The sequence below is a fragment of the Paralichthys olivaceus genome, chromosome 8 (genome assembly GCF_024713975.1).
Source record: "Paralichthys olivaceus isolate ysfri-2021 chromosome 8, ASM2471397v2, whole genome shotgun sequence".
Classification (NCBI taxonomy): domain Eukaryota; kingdom Metazoa; phylum Chordata; class Actinopteri; order Pleuronectiformes; family Paralichthyidae; genus Paralichthys; species Paralichthys olivaceus.
In genome coordinates, this window is record NC_091100.1 from 25,983,474 (window position 1) to 25,999,562 (window position 16,089).

The 16,089-nt window shown below is 37.3% G+C and overlaps 1 protein-coding gene across 8 annotated transcripts in view; it reads left to right on the plus strand.

Moving 5' to 3' along the window:
• tenm3 (teneurin transmembrane protein 3) overlaps positions 1–16,089 on the plus strand; it is a 500,548-nt gene that overhangs the window by 51,709 nt on the left and 432,750 nt on the right. For all 8 annotated transcript variants that reach the window (XM_069529751.1, XM_069529750.1, XM_069529754.1 and 5 more), the window contains exon 2: positions 8,674–8,736. The gene's annotated coding sequence lies outside the window, so the exon portion shown is untranslated. The remainder of the gene's footprint in view (positions 1–8,673; positions 8,737–16,089) is intronic.

The window sequence follows — 16,089 nt, forward strand, 5'->3', positions numbered from 1 at the left end:
GAGCTGTGTTGTGATGTTTTGCATAGAGCTGCAACAACTAAGTTATAAAAGGGTGCATTTTGTATTTTGGGTTCTGGACTGTTGGTGAGACAAAACCTCATATTTTAAGATATCAACTAATAATTCTGATGTCTCATGATAAATAATTAAGAAAATAATATATATTGATAATGAAAATAATTGATAGTTGGAGTCTTAATTGTATGGTATTTCTCACCACAAAATAATACAATAAAGAACCTTTTGTACTTTAAGGTACCAAATGAAATATGCAAAGAACCATCTCATAGAAATGATCTTCAATCGATAATGACTGTAAAGAACAAGTCTTTTGTAGAACCATATAAGAACCCTTTTTTTCTGAGAGTGAAGGGTCTTGGAGAATTTTCTGTTTAAAAAGAATGGAGGTTACATCTAATCTGCCTTACGTTGCTGAATTATTGATAAATTACAAAAATTATTTAGTCAATGTCATAGCATCTCATACAGGAACCACCTAACAACTAGTTGGTCGATGAAATAACTTCATCCATTTATTATATTTATGTTCTTAATTATCTGTTGGCTGAATCTGCACTTCTCACATATAAGAAGGACTATGATTTCTGAATTGTTCTTGTTTAGTTCATTTGAACCTTGGATTACCCAGTTGATGAACTGGTTTTACTTTGTGAAGAAAGCTGCTTCCTGTGTGTTTACCTCTAGGTGGCAATATTATCACAAGCACAGCAGGAAGAAGACCCAGCTTCAATGTACACTCCTGATCTGTGTTATTCTCAAAGGAGGGGAGGAGCTTTAACTGGAAAGTTTTCCTCTTGGTGACTCCTCTACTTTCACCAGAATGTACTTCTCTTTTCATCTCTGGAACTTAGGAATCTGCTCTTGGACCAAAATAGCAGCCCTTAAAATTCTATTGTAATCACAAAGTCCTTGTTGCACATATTTCTACACGCATTGTACACAACACAGAATACAACATGAGACTGTGACTTAGCTGAAGTGAGCTGAGAGCATGTGTGTTCGATATTCCAAAAAGCAGGCACTGCTTTTATGAAAGTCTAGTAAATTGAAATTGAATTTGCAGGTCACTGTTTTCAATTAAGTTATATTTCTTCATTCATTCATTCATTCAATACGTGTTTGCAGTGTAGAGCAGCATATTGGCCTCAGACAGTCACTGTTGGGGTAGCCTGCCCCTGGTGCTTGTTTACAGGCCTAGATTAACTACTAGGTTTATGAAAGCACCGGTTTACTGTGTCAACTGATTTATGGCATAGTTTTTCAGATTAATTGTATGTATGTTTTGTGCTTACAGAGTATGTTACATATTCCAAAATTACTGTGAAAATAGGGTGGCTGTGGTTCTGGATGTAGTGAGTCGGCATTAGGATTGGCTATTCGATCCCGGTCTCCCCCTTTCCGTGTGCCGAACTCCTAAATTGCCCCTGACGGCTGTGCCGGCAGTGTGTGAGTGTGTGACAGAGAAACTGCTGCACATACTGTAGATGCACTGCATGAATGTGTGTTGGAATGGGTGAATGGCAAAACGGCACTGTAAAGCACTTTGAGTGGTCATCAAGACTAGAAAACAGCTGTATAAATACAGACCATTTGCTATTTGATAATATTACCACACAGCAAATATTGGGCTAAGTAGTATTCTATAGTCTACACAGAAATTAAATTTACTTATGAATGTATTATTGTAAACAAATTTAAAATGTTGGCAGTAACTGTGTGGGTATGATATGGACATTTGAAGATATGCAAGGTGAAATGGCTAAAAACACAATGACTTGCTGATTGGAAAATGAGTGCCCTTAAATTGCAGAAAGCATTCATTGGTTTGTAATTCTTTTTAATGATGGGTTACAATCAGTGCCAGTATTTTTAATGCCCTTAGACCACTTGAGGCTTTTCAGTTATTAACTTCTTTTTATATTTTTTGTCATGTTAATGCCCATAGCATGACATTCGCAAAGGATATGTATTTTTCTGGAATCAAAAAAGTTCACCCTCTGTTCTTTTGATATGTTTATAATACACTTAGTTAAAATACTCCCTCTCAGTGTCTTCTGAACACAAATGTATCCACTGAAAGCTGTTAAACAGTTTTTTTTTTTTTAATCCCACCTTACAACATAAAATGATGCATTCCACGTTCTTACACTTTCTTTCTGAGGTCTTGGCCTATACATTTTTTTATTTTATTATTTACATCATATTGAGCCAGTTCCCCATATATGGTTACAATACACTTTTTCCTGGTAAACAAGGTTGTGTTTATCAAAAAAAAAAAAAATCCCCCCGTTCGGTATGTGGAAAATAATGCATTGTTTCTTTGTTCCTTATATGAAACATTTTATAATTACAAATCTGAAAATGTATTCATGATTAAAACTGATGTTGGTTAAATTAAAATGTCATGGGAAGAGAAACAATAAGTATTTTTAAAGGAGTTTTGGGGAGGGGATAGATTGAAGAGACTACAAACACAATTATAGTGCAAACACATTAACTTTGTTGCTGAGAAGTGAAATATCCCAGGGTGTCAACCCTCCAAAAGAAATATTATTAACATGTAGTAAATGGAAAATAAACTGATATGTAATCATGCTGGTAAAAGGTAAAAATACTGATAATTATGTTTTTAATTTATAATTTACATTATATATTCATATATGAAGACTAATGTTGCTTTAAAAAATTAGGTCATTGAATAAATATAAATATATATATTAGTGCTGCAGGATATTTGAAAACCATGCAATATGCAATAACCTTGTTGAATATTGCGATATATAACAATATAACAATATATCTTAGGATAAAAGAAACGTCTTTCTGTTTAAACGTGTCCGATCACACTGTTTGTGTGTATGAGCATGTGTGTGTGTGTGTGTGTGTGAGTGAGAGAGAGTGAGAGCAGCAGAGTCAGTGTGTGCGTTACTTTTCCCTCAGGTTCTGGGACTATCATAATCTACGCAGTTCTTTCATATAATCAACCGCGGGACGAGATCTCTAGAAGTTTCCATGGTAGAATTTAAACAGTAGGAGGCAGAGCGAGATTTGATGGAGCCACCTCACAATTCTCTCTCTATTCTCTTCTTCCAACAATGATTCATTGACAGAAAAAACCCCATAAATGATCTGAATATCTTTCATTTATTATGTAGGGCAGCAGGGCTCCATGTGACTGGCACAGGAAACACAATTTATCGCAGTTCAAGCTCTTATTTTTGCGATACAAATTTCGTGCATGTTGATATTGTGTTTACGATACATTATCGATATATCGTTCAGTACTTATATATCTATATCTATATCTATAGTGTATATCGTGTTTCATAGAAGTTTTAGGGAGGTTTTTATTATTATTAATATTATTATTATAAGGTAGCCTATGTGGTTGGGAAAAGGTATTGGTTACTGACAAATGTTGATTATGACACAGCACAATCTGTAGTCTACTGTGCTACATAAGCCCTTCTACCACCCCCACCTTCCCTGTCTTTCACCATGAAGAAGTCACTCCTTCCTGCTCTGGTGCAGAACATTGGCACTCGACAGAAATTGTGTGCTGCAGAATTGTCCAATATGGATGTGATTTTTGGAATTGGAAAAAGCGTTGGGGGTGGTAGATGAACCAACAGCATGAGGGAGTATAAACCTCCTGCATCACATCGGAATGATTTCTTCTTTTTTTTTTTTACTCTGACTTTCAGTTATAGGAATAATAGGAATGAAATGAGTATCCGCGGTCGGGCAGGAACCTTCATCATATCAGAGACAGTCCACACTGGCTGGAACCAAACTGATTTTTTATCAAAGGACAATATCAGCTCAAAGCTTTAGCCTAGCACAACTTTAAGCCCTCTGCTCCCTCTCACATACTGGCTTTCTTCCTCTGTGGTATGTCTTGGACAGAGGTTTTTATTTGACAGTACTTCTAGTCGGGTAAAGACTTGTAAGAATGGTCAACTACGCTTCAACTTGGTTCCTTGTTTAAACTCAAACCCAAGACAACCACAGGGATTAAATGTCTGTCATCTCAAGTTGTCCTTCTCTGAGGGACTCAAACACACACACACACACACACACACACACATACAAACTCTGGAAACTCAATGTGTTTTCCTTTGAGGAACTAAAACTCCTGCACAGCTTCAACAATGTGCTTGACAAGAGGTGGCGGCCCAATGTGTATGTGTGTGTGTGTGTGTGTGTGTGTCTGTGTGTGTAAAATAAAACTTCCTTTTGACTCACACCCCCTATGCCTGCAACTGTTTAGCAGAGTGGAACTGAGAACAGGGCTTCACCACTGCCTCTCTGTCCATAGTTTTGATGCTTGTAGAGCAGTGGGAGTGAAGGGGCTCGCTCCACACCATTAGGCCTGGGTTGGGGTTGGGGGAGGAGGAAGCTCCCTCGACTCTGCCCCTTGTCTCTGTACTAACACCATCCCCCCCATCACCTTTTAGGACATGTGGGAGCTTGCTATGGGCGCCATCCACTGAGCTGTCACCTGCCAACAGGAGGCCCTTAGTGGGAAAAGAAGATTTAAGAAGACATGAATAGCTGGAGGAGGAGGAGGAGGAGGAGGAGGAGGGAATAAACATCTCTTGATTATGTTCTTTATCGATGTGGTATTGGACCAGCTCGAAGCACAATTTGTGCAACTTCCAACAATGATTTGAAGTCCTCCACCCAGTATTTTGTGCATGTAAATTCCCAGCTTGATGACACTATGAACAGTATAAAGCTTTGCTGCAGCAGAGAGGGCTTTTTTGCTTTTGAGCCCTGAGTTTCACCACTCAGTCAAACTGTCCTAATCTCTTATGGTGATGGTGATGGGCTGTACGCAGGATGACAGGAAGTTTTCCAGTGACCAGAAAAAGAATCTAAATTTAGAATTGCCGTGATATTCTTTCACCTTTAATCAGAGAGGGCCTGAGAGTCATAAAAAGAGTTCAAAACAGTGGAAAGCATCGAATCTGCACATTTGGGAAATTCCTAACGCGACAAAAATAACTTTTATTAATTAGCAAATTACTTCATCATTAATGAAAATCGGCATTCTGGTTATTTCATTTTCTTCATTAATCTAAATAATTCAGCAATACTGACAGACCTCAGGAAATTTTAGTCAATGTTGATGAGGTTTTCACAAGTTTACACAAGTTACAGTAATAACAAATACAATGGATTGCAAATTCTAACTGTATCGTTATGGTGAGACAATAAAGCAGTTGATTCTTTACAATGAGACATATATTTTTTGGATAGCTGGAAGTTTTCAAAAAATAATGTGTGTCTTCATGAATTAATTTTCTAATGCTTCTTTGATTACCTAATTTACTTGTTTTTCCATATCAGATATCTGAACATTGGATAAAACCAGGTTCAAAATATTTGCTTCATGTGATGTTTGATCTGTTTTTTCAGTCCACAAATCAGAAAAAAACTGCTATAACAACATGCTGTACAAATCAGGCTGTGAATGATATATAAGAACAATCCTCTATAAAAACTCTCAGAATATAGACTGGAATAAGAATGAAACGTTTGGTTGTGATACACAAGTGGAGATTATTGGCACAGAATATAAGAACAATCTCATTTTGAGAAAATAGCCTTAAATATGTGAACTGTAATTGGAATCGAACGGCACAAACAGACAAAATGAGCTGAAATAAACACTGACTGTGTATCTGGGCTCTTTTCCTTCAAACTACTCTGTAAGAAAACTGAAGCAAACTAACCCAAAGTCTCAAAATTGAGCAGTGCATGAAAAAACAGTGTCTACCTCTGGAGTCTCTCCTTAAAGAGCTGGTTCAGTTGTATCATGTTGAAAGTCCAGTGTTTACTCTGTGATATTCTCTGTCGGTAGCTCCAGTCATGTTGAACCGGACAGGTGACTGATGACCAGCTTTACTATCTCTCATCCTGCAGCAAGAGAGCCGGATAACAAACGACAGGCAACAAACGATCAGTACAGGCAGTTTGTTGCACCTTCCTAAATGCACCGTAGACTGCGAGAATTGATGAGGACATTCCACTTTCCTCTGGCAGTCATTTTATAGTTATTACCCCGTAATGTGTTGTAATTCATTCTAGAACCCACATCCATCTGCTCAGCAAAGGGTCTGTGGATTAAACACACACAAGGTTGATTTCAGTTTAATTGAAACCTTCTTTAAGCTCGCATGTATTGTTCCATTACCAAAGATTCTAAAAGGTCATGATAAAGTGTAGATTACTAACTGGTGAACTCAATCATGTTTGCTGACTTATAGGACTAATGAAATGTTCTGAAATGTGCATGTTTGAAATTTAACTCAGTAAAGATGACACATTACAACATCCACTACACAATGTAAATTGGTGCCGTCTGAATTCCACCATAGGTGTGAAACACATCTAAACTTTCTACAATAATTTGTTATATCAGTATCACACACACAAAGACACACAAAGAACCTCATTATTAAAAAAGAAGTACATTTCTTTTGTCTTGGAAAGTAATAAGAACTTGCCAGAGTACCTTTGATAATAGTTAAATGAATTGATGTCAATGTTTAAATCTTAATTAAAATGAAACCCTAAATTAGATGATACTTTACCATTAATAATTACTACAGTGATAAAAAAAAAATTTTCATTGGACATTCAAGAGTTTAAAATAATGTGTTGACTCCTGGCCAGTCGGAACTTTTACTGACTCCACTACAAATCAAAATATCACAATAAAAATGCTTAAAATGATAAAAAAGTAGGAACCTTCATAAAAGCAGCAGAAGACTGACCCTCCTTTAAAGTACAATAACTATCGTGTTTACTGGGTTATGGCCATAGACTAGACAATCAGCTCACCAAGTGTGTGTGTGTGTGTGTGTTTGTTTAAGGTATTTTTTTGTGTGCACAGTGAGTACTTAGATTTTCCATTCTTTTATTTTAATTTTGTTTAATTTGTATTAAATGGAGGTATTAAGAAATTTTCTTTTTTCTCCAATTAAGTGTAACCATCTTGAAACAGCTGCACCCCCCCCCCCCCCCCCCCCCACACACACACACACACGCACACAACCACCGTTTAGATTGTGATTTTATTGATTCAGTTTAATTTTATATTCAATAGAATTATTTAAAACCACACTTACTTCTAACCAAGCATAGTGATGGTCAAGTACTACACGACTGCACAATAAAATTAAGTCTGTTTCACTCTCTACCAGTTGCAGCTGTTCTCAGTTGTAGGTTTCAATACATTTTATATTATAATAAAATACAGCACGTCCAGGAAGACTAACTGAAAGGTTAAAAAAAGTCTTTCTTGAATTAGTTCTGAAAAAGATAACTTGATAATCTAATTGAAATATTTACTACATCTTATGTAAACTTCATATTAAATAACAATGTGCAAATGTCCTCTGGTGTAACAATTTCCACACACACACACACACACACTTCATATTGAAACACCTTATGTATTCGCATTTTATTTTACAGTATATTGAAATTTCACCTGGTTTTTATGGGCATATCCTGTTTAAGCTGTATTTTATGTATTTGTCTATGTGTAGATTCAGTACTTGTTGTGTGTGCTGTCATGTTCTGAAACTTTATATAACAGATCTGATTGTAATGTAGCCGCTGCCCTAAATCCTAACACAAAATCTGCTCTACAAATAAAAATGATTATTATTACTATTGTTAATTAGAATGTGTGACAGTTAATGCTCTTTATATTAAACGATAAACTAAATAATGGACTTGATTTTTGTAAATTGTACAGAATTTAAACATTTTAAATGAATCTGTTTTCTTCCCTTAAGTAATTATCCTTATCAATCAATGCTATTTTAGCCGTTCTATGAACACAAGATCACATTTCTTTTGTCCTTTCTTTCTATTTACCTCTTACCTGCCTCCCTGTCTCCTCTTCATTCTTCTCCTGATACTCCTCTCTTGCATCCTTGCTTTTATCCACATGTGCACTTCATGTCCAAATCACTGACTATACTTGCTGTATTGATGTATTTAGTCCTTTTCACCTTTCCTTCTCTAACTGGTGTCACTGGGAAGTTTCAGTGTTGCTGTGGTTTCTTCCTTTGTGTCTGGGTCAGTAGATGGCGCAGGAGAGCTGCTGTTCATTGAACGGTCCCTGTATTACTGTACAAACACACACACACACACACACACACACACACACACACACATGCAGTGTCATATTATGCATTCATTCATATATACCTTAGAAGAAGTATACATGGTGGAAAGCTTAAAAGAACACGGGGTTATAACAGTATCACTGTTTATTACTGAGCCTGTGTGTGTGTGTGTGTTTGTGTGTGTGTCTGTGTGTGTCAGACAACACTTCACTGTATATTTCTGATGGAAAAACACAGAAGGCTCCGTTCATAATACTTCATTAAATCTTGGTTGCTTTGAAGCTTAATCCTTGAATCATCGTTTACAGAAATGATAAAAAGGTTTTCTTCCGACAGCCAACAGTAATCTTTGTATTGCTTTATCACATTTTCTGTCGCACTGAGAAAAAAATAAATAATCAATATCTGAGAGCATTTTTTGATTCATTTTAGCTTACAAATTTTCTATGGAATTCTTTCCTTGAAAAATGGGTGACCTCAACAGTCTTCTTTTCTCTCTCCACAGCTCTTCCTTCCCTCCACCTTTCAATCAGTCAATGCTGAAGTGAAGAAGTGGAAAACAGCCAATGTAAGTCAAATTTATTTCCTTCCTCCATTTTTGGTTTGCGTCCCATCTCTGCTTTCTGTCCTTGCTATTTTATTTCTTTCTACCTAACCTTACCCTTCAACATTATTCACTGTATTACTATCTTCCTTCTTCACCATCCATTTCTTCCATTTTATTAATCTGTTCAACACCATCCATATTCCTTTTTGCCCTGATCTCTCTTTTACAAATTATTTTACTTTTACAAATGATTAATGTTCCCTTGTTTCATTCTTTCTGTCTTTCCCTGTCCATTTAATGCCATCTCATTTCTTTAGTTCATCCTTCTTTTTCCCTCTATCATCTTTCTTCTGCCTACCCCCACCCCCCATTGTTCATTCCTCACCATTTTTTTTACTTGCATCATGCTGCTATCCCATAATCCAAAGCTCCACAGATGGGGTCCAGCTCCCTACCCACCATACTCGCCCTCCTATCGACAGTATCAAGGCGCATGTGTGTGTGTGTGTGTGCTTGTATGTGAGACACTGCATGAGTGTGAGAGTGAGTGTGTGTGTTTTCATGTTCATGCTTCCAGTTGTGGATAGCGCTGTTGTTTTGTAAAAGCCCTGTCATGACTACTACCCTCTGATATTGTCCTCAGAGGGCTGAGAAAACAGTGTGTGTGCGTGTGTCAGAGTAGGGTTAAGTAGCTAAAGTGTGTTGGCGTGCAGGCAAAATGCAATCTAGCAGAGTGATTGTACATATACAGCAGCTGACTTCATGAGTTTTGTTATTTATGCCTAATTATAACAGTGATGCGATTCGACTTAAAGTTTTAGCTGAAATTTTAGTTTCATGTGAAGTTGGAGAAAATGTTTTTCCTCCTGACTGTAGCTGCAGAGACAACACACAACACTGAAAAATATCAACGGAAGCAGATCTCTGACATTCCAATGAAAAAACACATTTGAAAAAAAAAAAAATCAACATATAAACATACAAAATATAATAGAGACCCTTTCATCAATTATTATTTAATTTAGAAGCACAAAAGTAAGAGAATTACTATACGTATGCATAAGATAAGATAAGATGTGGCTTTACTGATCGTCAGTGGAGGAAATTCGCAAATGACACAGTAGCACAAGGAAGTATACAGTGTAAGGGGACAATATAGTAAGAATAAAAATATGAATAAAAATACTGTATACAATAAAGTACAAATAATAGGATATATACAAGGCTGATATACTTTTTTTCAAAAATGTGCAATGTACGGATAGGGATCAAAGTTGTGTTATTGTAAAATTCACCCACTCTGTATTATACAGTCTACAAAATGTGCAGCATTTCTTTTTTGAAACATAGATGTTAGTGTTTGACTGTGGGTGCTGTGGCGTGGTGCAGTCTAATGACTGATGGCACATGGCTGTGGTCCCATTTACTACAGCGACATGGGATGCCTTATTAATGAGTTTAGATGCTGGATTATCAAGACCAAATTAGATGGGAAAAAAAACAAGACAAACAGGACACACTGAGGAATATTTGGAAAGAGGAGCGATATTTGATGTTGTTTATTTTGACTGTGATCTTCAAAACACGCAGACTAATGTTGGATGCAAATGCGGCAATTGGCAAGGGTGTGTCCAAGTGAGTATTGCTGTGCTTTGTTATACTTTGCTGCTTTAACATTGTGCTTGACAAGAGGTGGCGGCCCTCTGTGTGTGTGTGTGTGTGTGTGTGTGTGTGTGCCAGTCACCCCAGGGTGAGGGGATTAAGTGTGAGCCAATGCAGTAAAGGTTAGCGCTTGGTCTCTCACTGAGGCCTCTATCACACACACAAATCTCTGAAAAGACAGAGGGGGAGAGAGGGGGAGAGAGATGACATTATTATGTGCCCACAGCTCTGCTACCCCAGGGATGAGTTTTCACAAAGCTCATCAAGTCGCCAAGGAACATTGATAAAATCACCACACAAATTCTCAACACAGAGAGTAATTGAACTAAACTGAAGATGAAAAATATTGACGGGGACTTTCTTAAACGTAAGCCAGACTTTGGAGTTCATCATTTTTTTCATTTTTTTTCAAACTGTGGATTATTAGTTCATTTCTCATGGCAGACATTTTAGGATATTTTTGGCCCTGAGATCTCTCAAAATGGCGGATTGGAGGATTGCAACGAGATGAGCTATTAAGGAGGTATGAGCGTGCAGTTGCGGCGTGTGTGGGTATTGCTGTGTCAGCTAATTTGGAAACAGCGTGGAGCAGCTGCAGAATCTTGAAGTCTTGCTGTGAAAATCTGAATTAAAAAAGTAATTTTCCTTTCAAAATTTTCTAGGATAGCAGTAACACGCGTGGTATTTCAGTTAACTTTCTTGTGGTGCTCTGATTTTCTTCCACGCTACAGTACTGACAACTGCTTATGCTATAACCTGTGCTTTTCATTTTCAAGTTTTTTTCCACAATAATAATTGTCTGTATTTGGTTATGTACCAAAACCCAACTCATTTTTTATCCAGTATCTTATAATTGTGTTGCATTTTATGTTGGTGGCAAGTTAATGAGGTCAATTCAGCGTATCCAAATCAAATACAAACACAAGATGAATAACAAAAAAAGATGCTTAGGTTGAAGAATACAGGATAAGACCAGCTCTGTAACATCTTGTTCAGTGGACTCTTACACTTACTGATGCCTTTATTTCTCTAAAACATTCTGTGATTTCTGTTTGCACTATGGTCCATTTAGCATATAATGTGACATTATTTTTCAACGTTCTTAATAAATCATTCGTAATAAATTACCATGACCCTGGTATTTAAACTGAAAGTTGACAGAACAATGAGTGCAGACATATGCCACTGATAATTCATTATAAACCACAAATCTTGATCAAAACTGTCACTGACTCTCATTTGGAATTCAGCTCTGTCTTGCTTTGCTCCAACACTTTTACCATACTTGCTACTTGTGACTGGAAACTCTAACCATGACCTAGTTTTTCCAACTTTGTTGCATTGCAGTGATGTGGCTAGCCAATCACAGTCCCCGCCGTAACACATGCAAACTGCTCAATAAATGACCAAGAATCAAGCCTAGTACAACAGTCTGACGCTGGAACAAACATCCTGTAGCCTAGGCATTGCTAACCGGAACCAATGTTACAATATATGTGGTCTGTTGTGGAAGTGTTTTGCAGAAGCAATCCTGTATGAATTTTGAATAAGTCCCTACAGCTCCTGAGCTGCAGACTAAATGCTGTTTGAAAGTGAAACAGTTCAGCAGGTGACTATTTGAGTAAGACAGACAAAGAATAGAATAAACCTCAAGTGAATGACCTCTGAACTGCCCTGTGAAAAACATCAGTGAAGGCCGCACTAGAGGAGTTTCTATGATAAATATAGGAAATGTTTCAACATGGCTGTGATCCACTTATAATCTTATATGTGATTTTTCCTATTTTCACAATAGATATGATGCATATATTATCAAAGTAATAACAGCATAAAAGAAAGGTCAGGACCACCACAACACGCGTACACCGTGGAGTAGTCAAAAATGTTTTGGAAATTACAGCTGAACAACAGTAACATCCAGCCTTTATGTGTATGTATGCGTTTTTTAAATCCCAGCTGGTACTTCATTTTGGCCAAATCAAAAAAGTCTCTGCATGAGAGAGTTTAGTGCTGTGATACTTATTTATGTATAGTCCCGTTGAGATTAAAAAGGGAGGCAGGCAGCAACACAAAGTACAAGTTTAACAGGTAAAAAACAATCAGAGTTACAATAGAAAAACAAGAATCAAGGTGCAAAACAAACCAAACATGCAACATCGGTAAAAACATCAACATCCCATTGACTTCCTGGTCTTTTAAAATGGATTTAGAAGCATCCAATCAAATCAAATGGTGTAGTTTTAAAAGCTTTTGTAATATATGCCAGTCCGAGAGGACTGATGCAGATGTGCATTTCTGTGTAAGAGACCAAGTGTTTTGAAATACAGTAGCTTATGGTTGCTGTGTATGTGCATGGATGTCAACCTGCATACATATCCTTGACCACTGTGTAAGTGAGCCAGCAGGGGACTTTCTTAAAGTCAAGAGGCCACTTGGCTCAACGCATTCACTTTCCACTTCATTAGCACTCACATTACTTTAGATTAGCAGAAAGTGGACATTTACAGGCAGTGCTGACGCCTGTAATTAAAATTAATTTAAAAAGAAAGATGCAAAGAGAAGTAATTACTCGAAGTGTTAAAGGTTTTCGCCCCGGCAACTTCTCTTATCGTTTTATTACTCTGTTCTTACCAAAGGAAATAAAAATGCAAAAGAGGGAGTGGACTTAGTGAGGAGAGAAATTAAGCGCTAGCGGACGCTCATTAATGACTTCACCTGATTATTGGGAATGGGAAGTCTCCTGTAAAGGTTGAGTAGTTTACAATGAATTTTTTTTTAATTAGAGCGGATTTGCTCTGATTGAAATGAAATATAAAGGCTCCTTAAATAGCTTATCACAACCTCTGTGACTTGCCAAGCCCCCTCCACTGGCTGAACAGTTTTCTGTGGCAAACAAAGTGGGTTTTTTTCTGGAAAAAGGATCCTACATTTGCAAAAACAATATTTATATTTGGCACAGTCACTTAGTACAAGCAAGTACACCTGATAGCAAGAGGGTTCGTAATCCAAGATGTTTGTGTCGTAGACACTGGTGACTCTGTGCATGCTGGAACAGAGAAGAAATAGAGTGAATGAATGTATGACTTATCCTATAATGATTTAAAATAAGAGAATATCCCAAACTTTATAATATTTCCAGTACTTTTTATTAGCTTGTGACTGAATATATTTTAATTATTTAAATACTCTGACATGGAGAAAAAGAGACAAAATAGCAGCCACAGTGCTAGTAGGTGGCTCCAGTAGTAGCTCTAACCTGGGAGCGGGAGCTAGAAACTACTGGGAACAATTCTGAGTAGGATTTGTTTGGTCATATATAAACATGACCAAAGTGTCATTGAACCAAAACTAGAAACTGATTGACTACAATCAATTTAAAAAGTCTTTCAGTGTAATCAGTAAGGCTGGAAGGGTTTGTACTGGTGCAGCGGCAAGTTTTATTTGTGTAAAGAAAAGACAGTATCAAAGAACCTTCTAAACACTCAGTTCCAAAACAGCTGGATGATTGAGAAGATCAGAATTTAATGACTAAGTTCATACCCAGACGCTGATATGTTTGTGTCTGTAATGGTAGATTGTTAGTGGTATTTTAACTACATTATTGAACCATTGTGACTTTAATGGAGATGGAAACCTTTGTATTCTGCCTGTAGACAGTGTTCTCTGTTGTTTGTCAACACATTTTTCTGACTGCATTTGAGCTTGGTTACAACGCTACAGTTCAATTGTAGTTTGTTCTTTTTGCCATTGTTACAAAGTGAGGCTGGCAACACTTTTGCTATTATCACCACATCCCTAGGAAATACTAAAACAAACCACTCCTTAGTTTGTCTCTCCCCTCGTAGCATATTTGTTTCTCCTGAACAGATATTCATAAATATATAGTTCAATTTTAGATAAATAAACAAAATGGGGGAATTTCCTAAAACCACATTTTGTTATGTTATTTGATATTGTACTACTGTTATAGTGAGTTTTTGATAAAATATGCAAATACATCCCATATTGGTTGTTTTGTGGGATTTGTCATCATAAATCATAGAGAACATTTATCTCCCTATCCTTTAAATATATGGATAAAAAATGATGACTGCTAGATAGAGAAAAATCTTCTGCACTGATAGTTGATGAAAGATGGCTCTTTTTCTAATCGGTGTTTACTGTGGTGAATAAAATGATTTCCTGGATGAGCCTCAGTTCTCCTTACTTGAATATATGAGTTCATTACAACGTGGATCTGTGTACAGAACAGTTCTGGTCTAACGTGCATGAGGACCGTCAAACCAAAAAACTTGAAGGACAATAGAAGCATTTCAGTATTATCCCAAATGGAAGGGAACAGATAACAGACACTATAGGTCATGTCATGATACCCATTATCCTCATGAGCGTGGAGATTTTCTCCAGGTTCAACTTTATCCCAACACCAGAGACAGGACGGCAACTCCTGTCACAAAACATAAAACATAGAAAGTGTTTCTGCAGAGGCCGTCAGAGCTCTCAGGTAAACCATCTGTGAGATGTAGTTTTGGTCACAGGTATTACAAACTGGTCAACGCAGGTGGCCGCCCACACTGAGTTCTAGTAGAGGTTTCCCCTGGTCAAAGGGAGTTTTTTCTCTCCACAGTTCCCTTACACTGCTGACGTGAGTGGGGCATTTTGTGAATATTAAATTTTTTCCTGCTCTTATTACACTTATTTAGTGACTTACATTTCCCCACCACACACACACACACACACATACTCACAAATCACCTGCCAAATACCTGCTCACATAGCAAACAAAGGAAAAAAAATGCAACACTAGCTGACTTTTTGGAAAGATCTTATTTCATTGGCATGGACCCAGGGATACCATCCCAATGTGTAAAAACCACCCCATGCATATGCCTCATGTAACATAAAAAATGTCATATTACATCTATAGTGTCATGTATTATTACCAGTATAAATGATGTAAAACCCAAACTCATTGACTTAAAATCGGATGTTTTTTTAATGCAAACTGAAAATGTGAGCAGCTTTAATGTGCTCAGAGACGTGATACCTGTAGACTGGCTAGGATACATTGGTTGATCTCTATGCACATACATCCCCTCAGGTTCTGCTGGAGTGACTCTTAAAATAAAACCATCACATTTTTTGGGTAGACCTTTAAGTTGTGGCACCAAGCAAGAAATTGTACGTGATAAAAATCTGTTCAGAGCCTGTACTTTTTAAAGACAAGCCACTCAGCGCTAAGCACCATGATATGCACTTACCCCATGTGTGTGTGTGTGTGTGTGTGTTTGAGATATTGCAACAGGAACAGTGAACTTCGGACAGCAGGATTTGAATGAGGCATCTTTCTCTCTCTCACACACACACACACACACACACACACACACACACACACACACACAGAGAGAGAGCAGCCTGCTCTGTGTAGATAAGCAATGGAGTTGAGTAGTCACTGAAGTATACTTTAACCAAAAAGAGAGAAAGAGAGATTGATATTGTACATACATATTTACCCTGAGAGAATAAAGAGAGAGAGAGAGGGCAAGGGAGAAAAAGGGAAAAAAGAGAGCAAGAAGGGTGCATATGATGTTATCTCTGAGTGAATATTTACTTCTCAGTGAGAAATATTTGCCTGCTGTGTCTCAGTGTGACAGCACACACAGCACTCACTTACTGCCAGGAGCTGCATGTGTGTCTACAGTTGATTTTCAG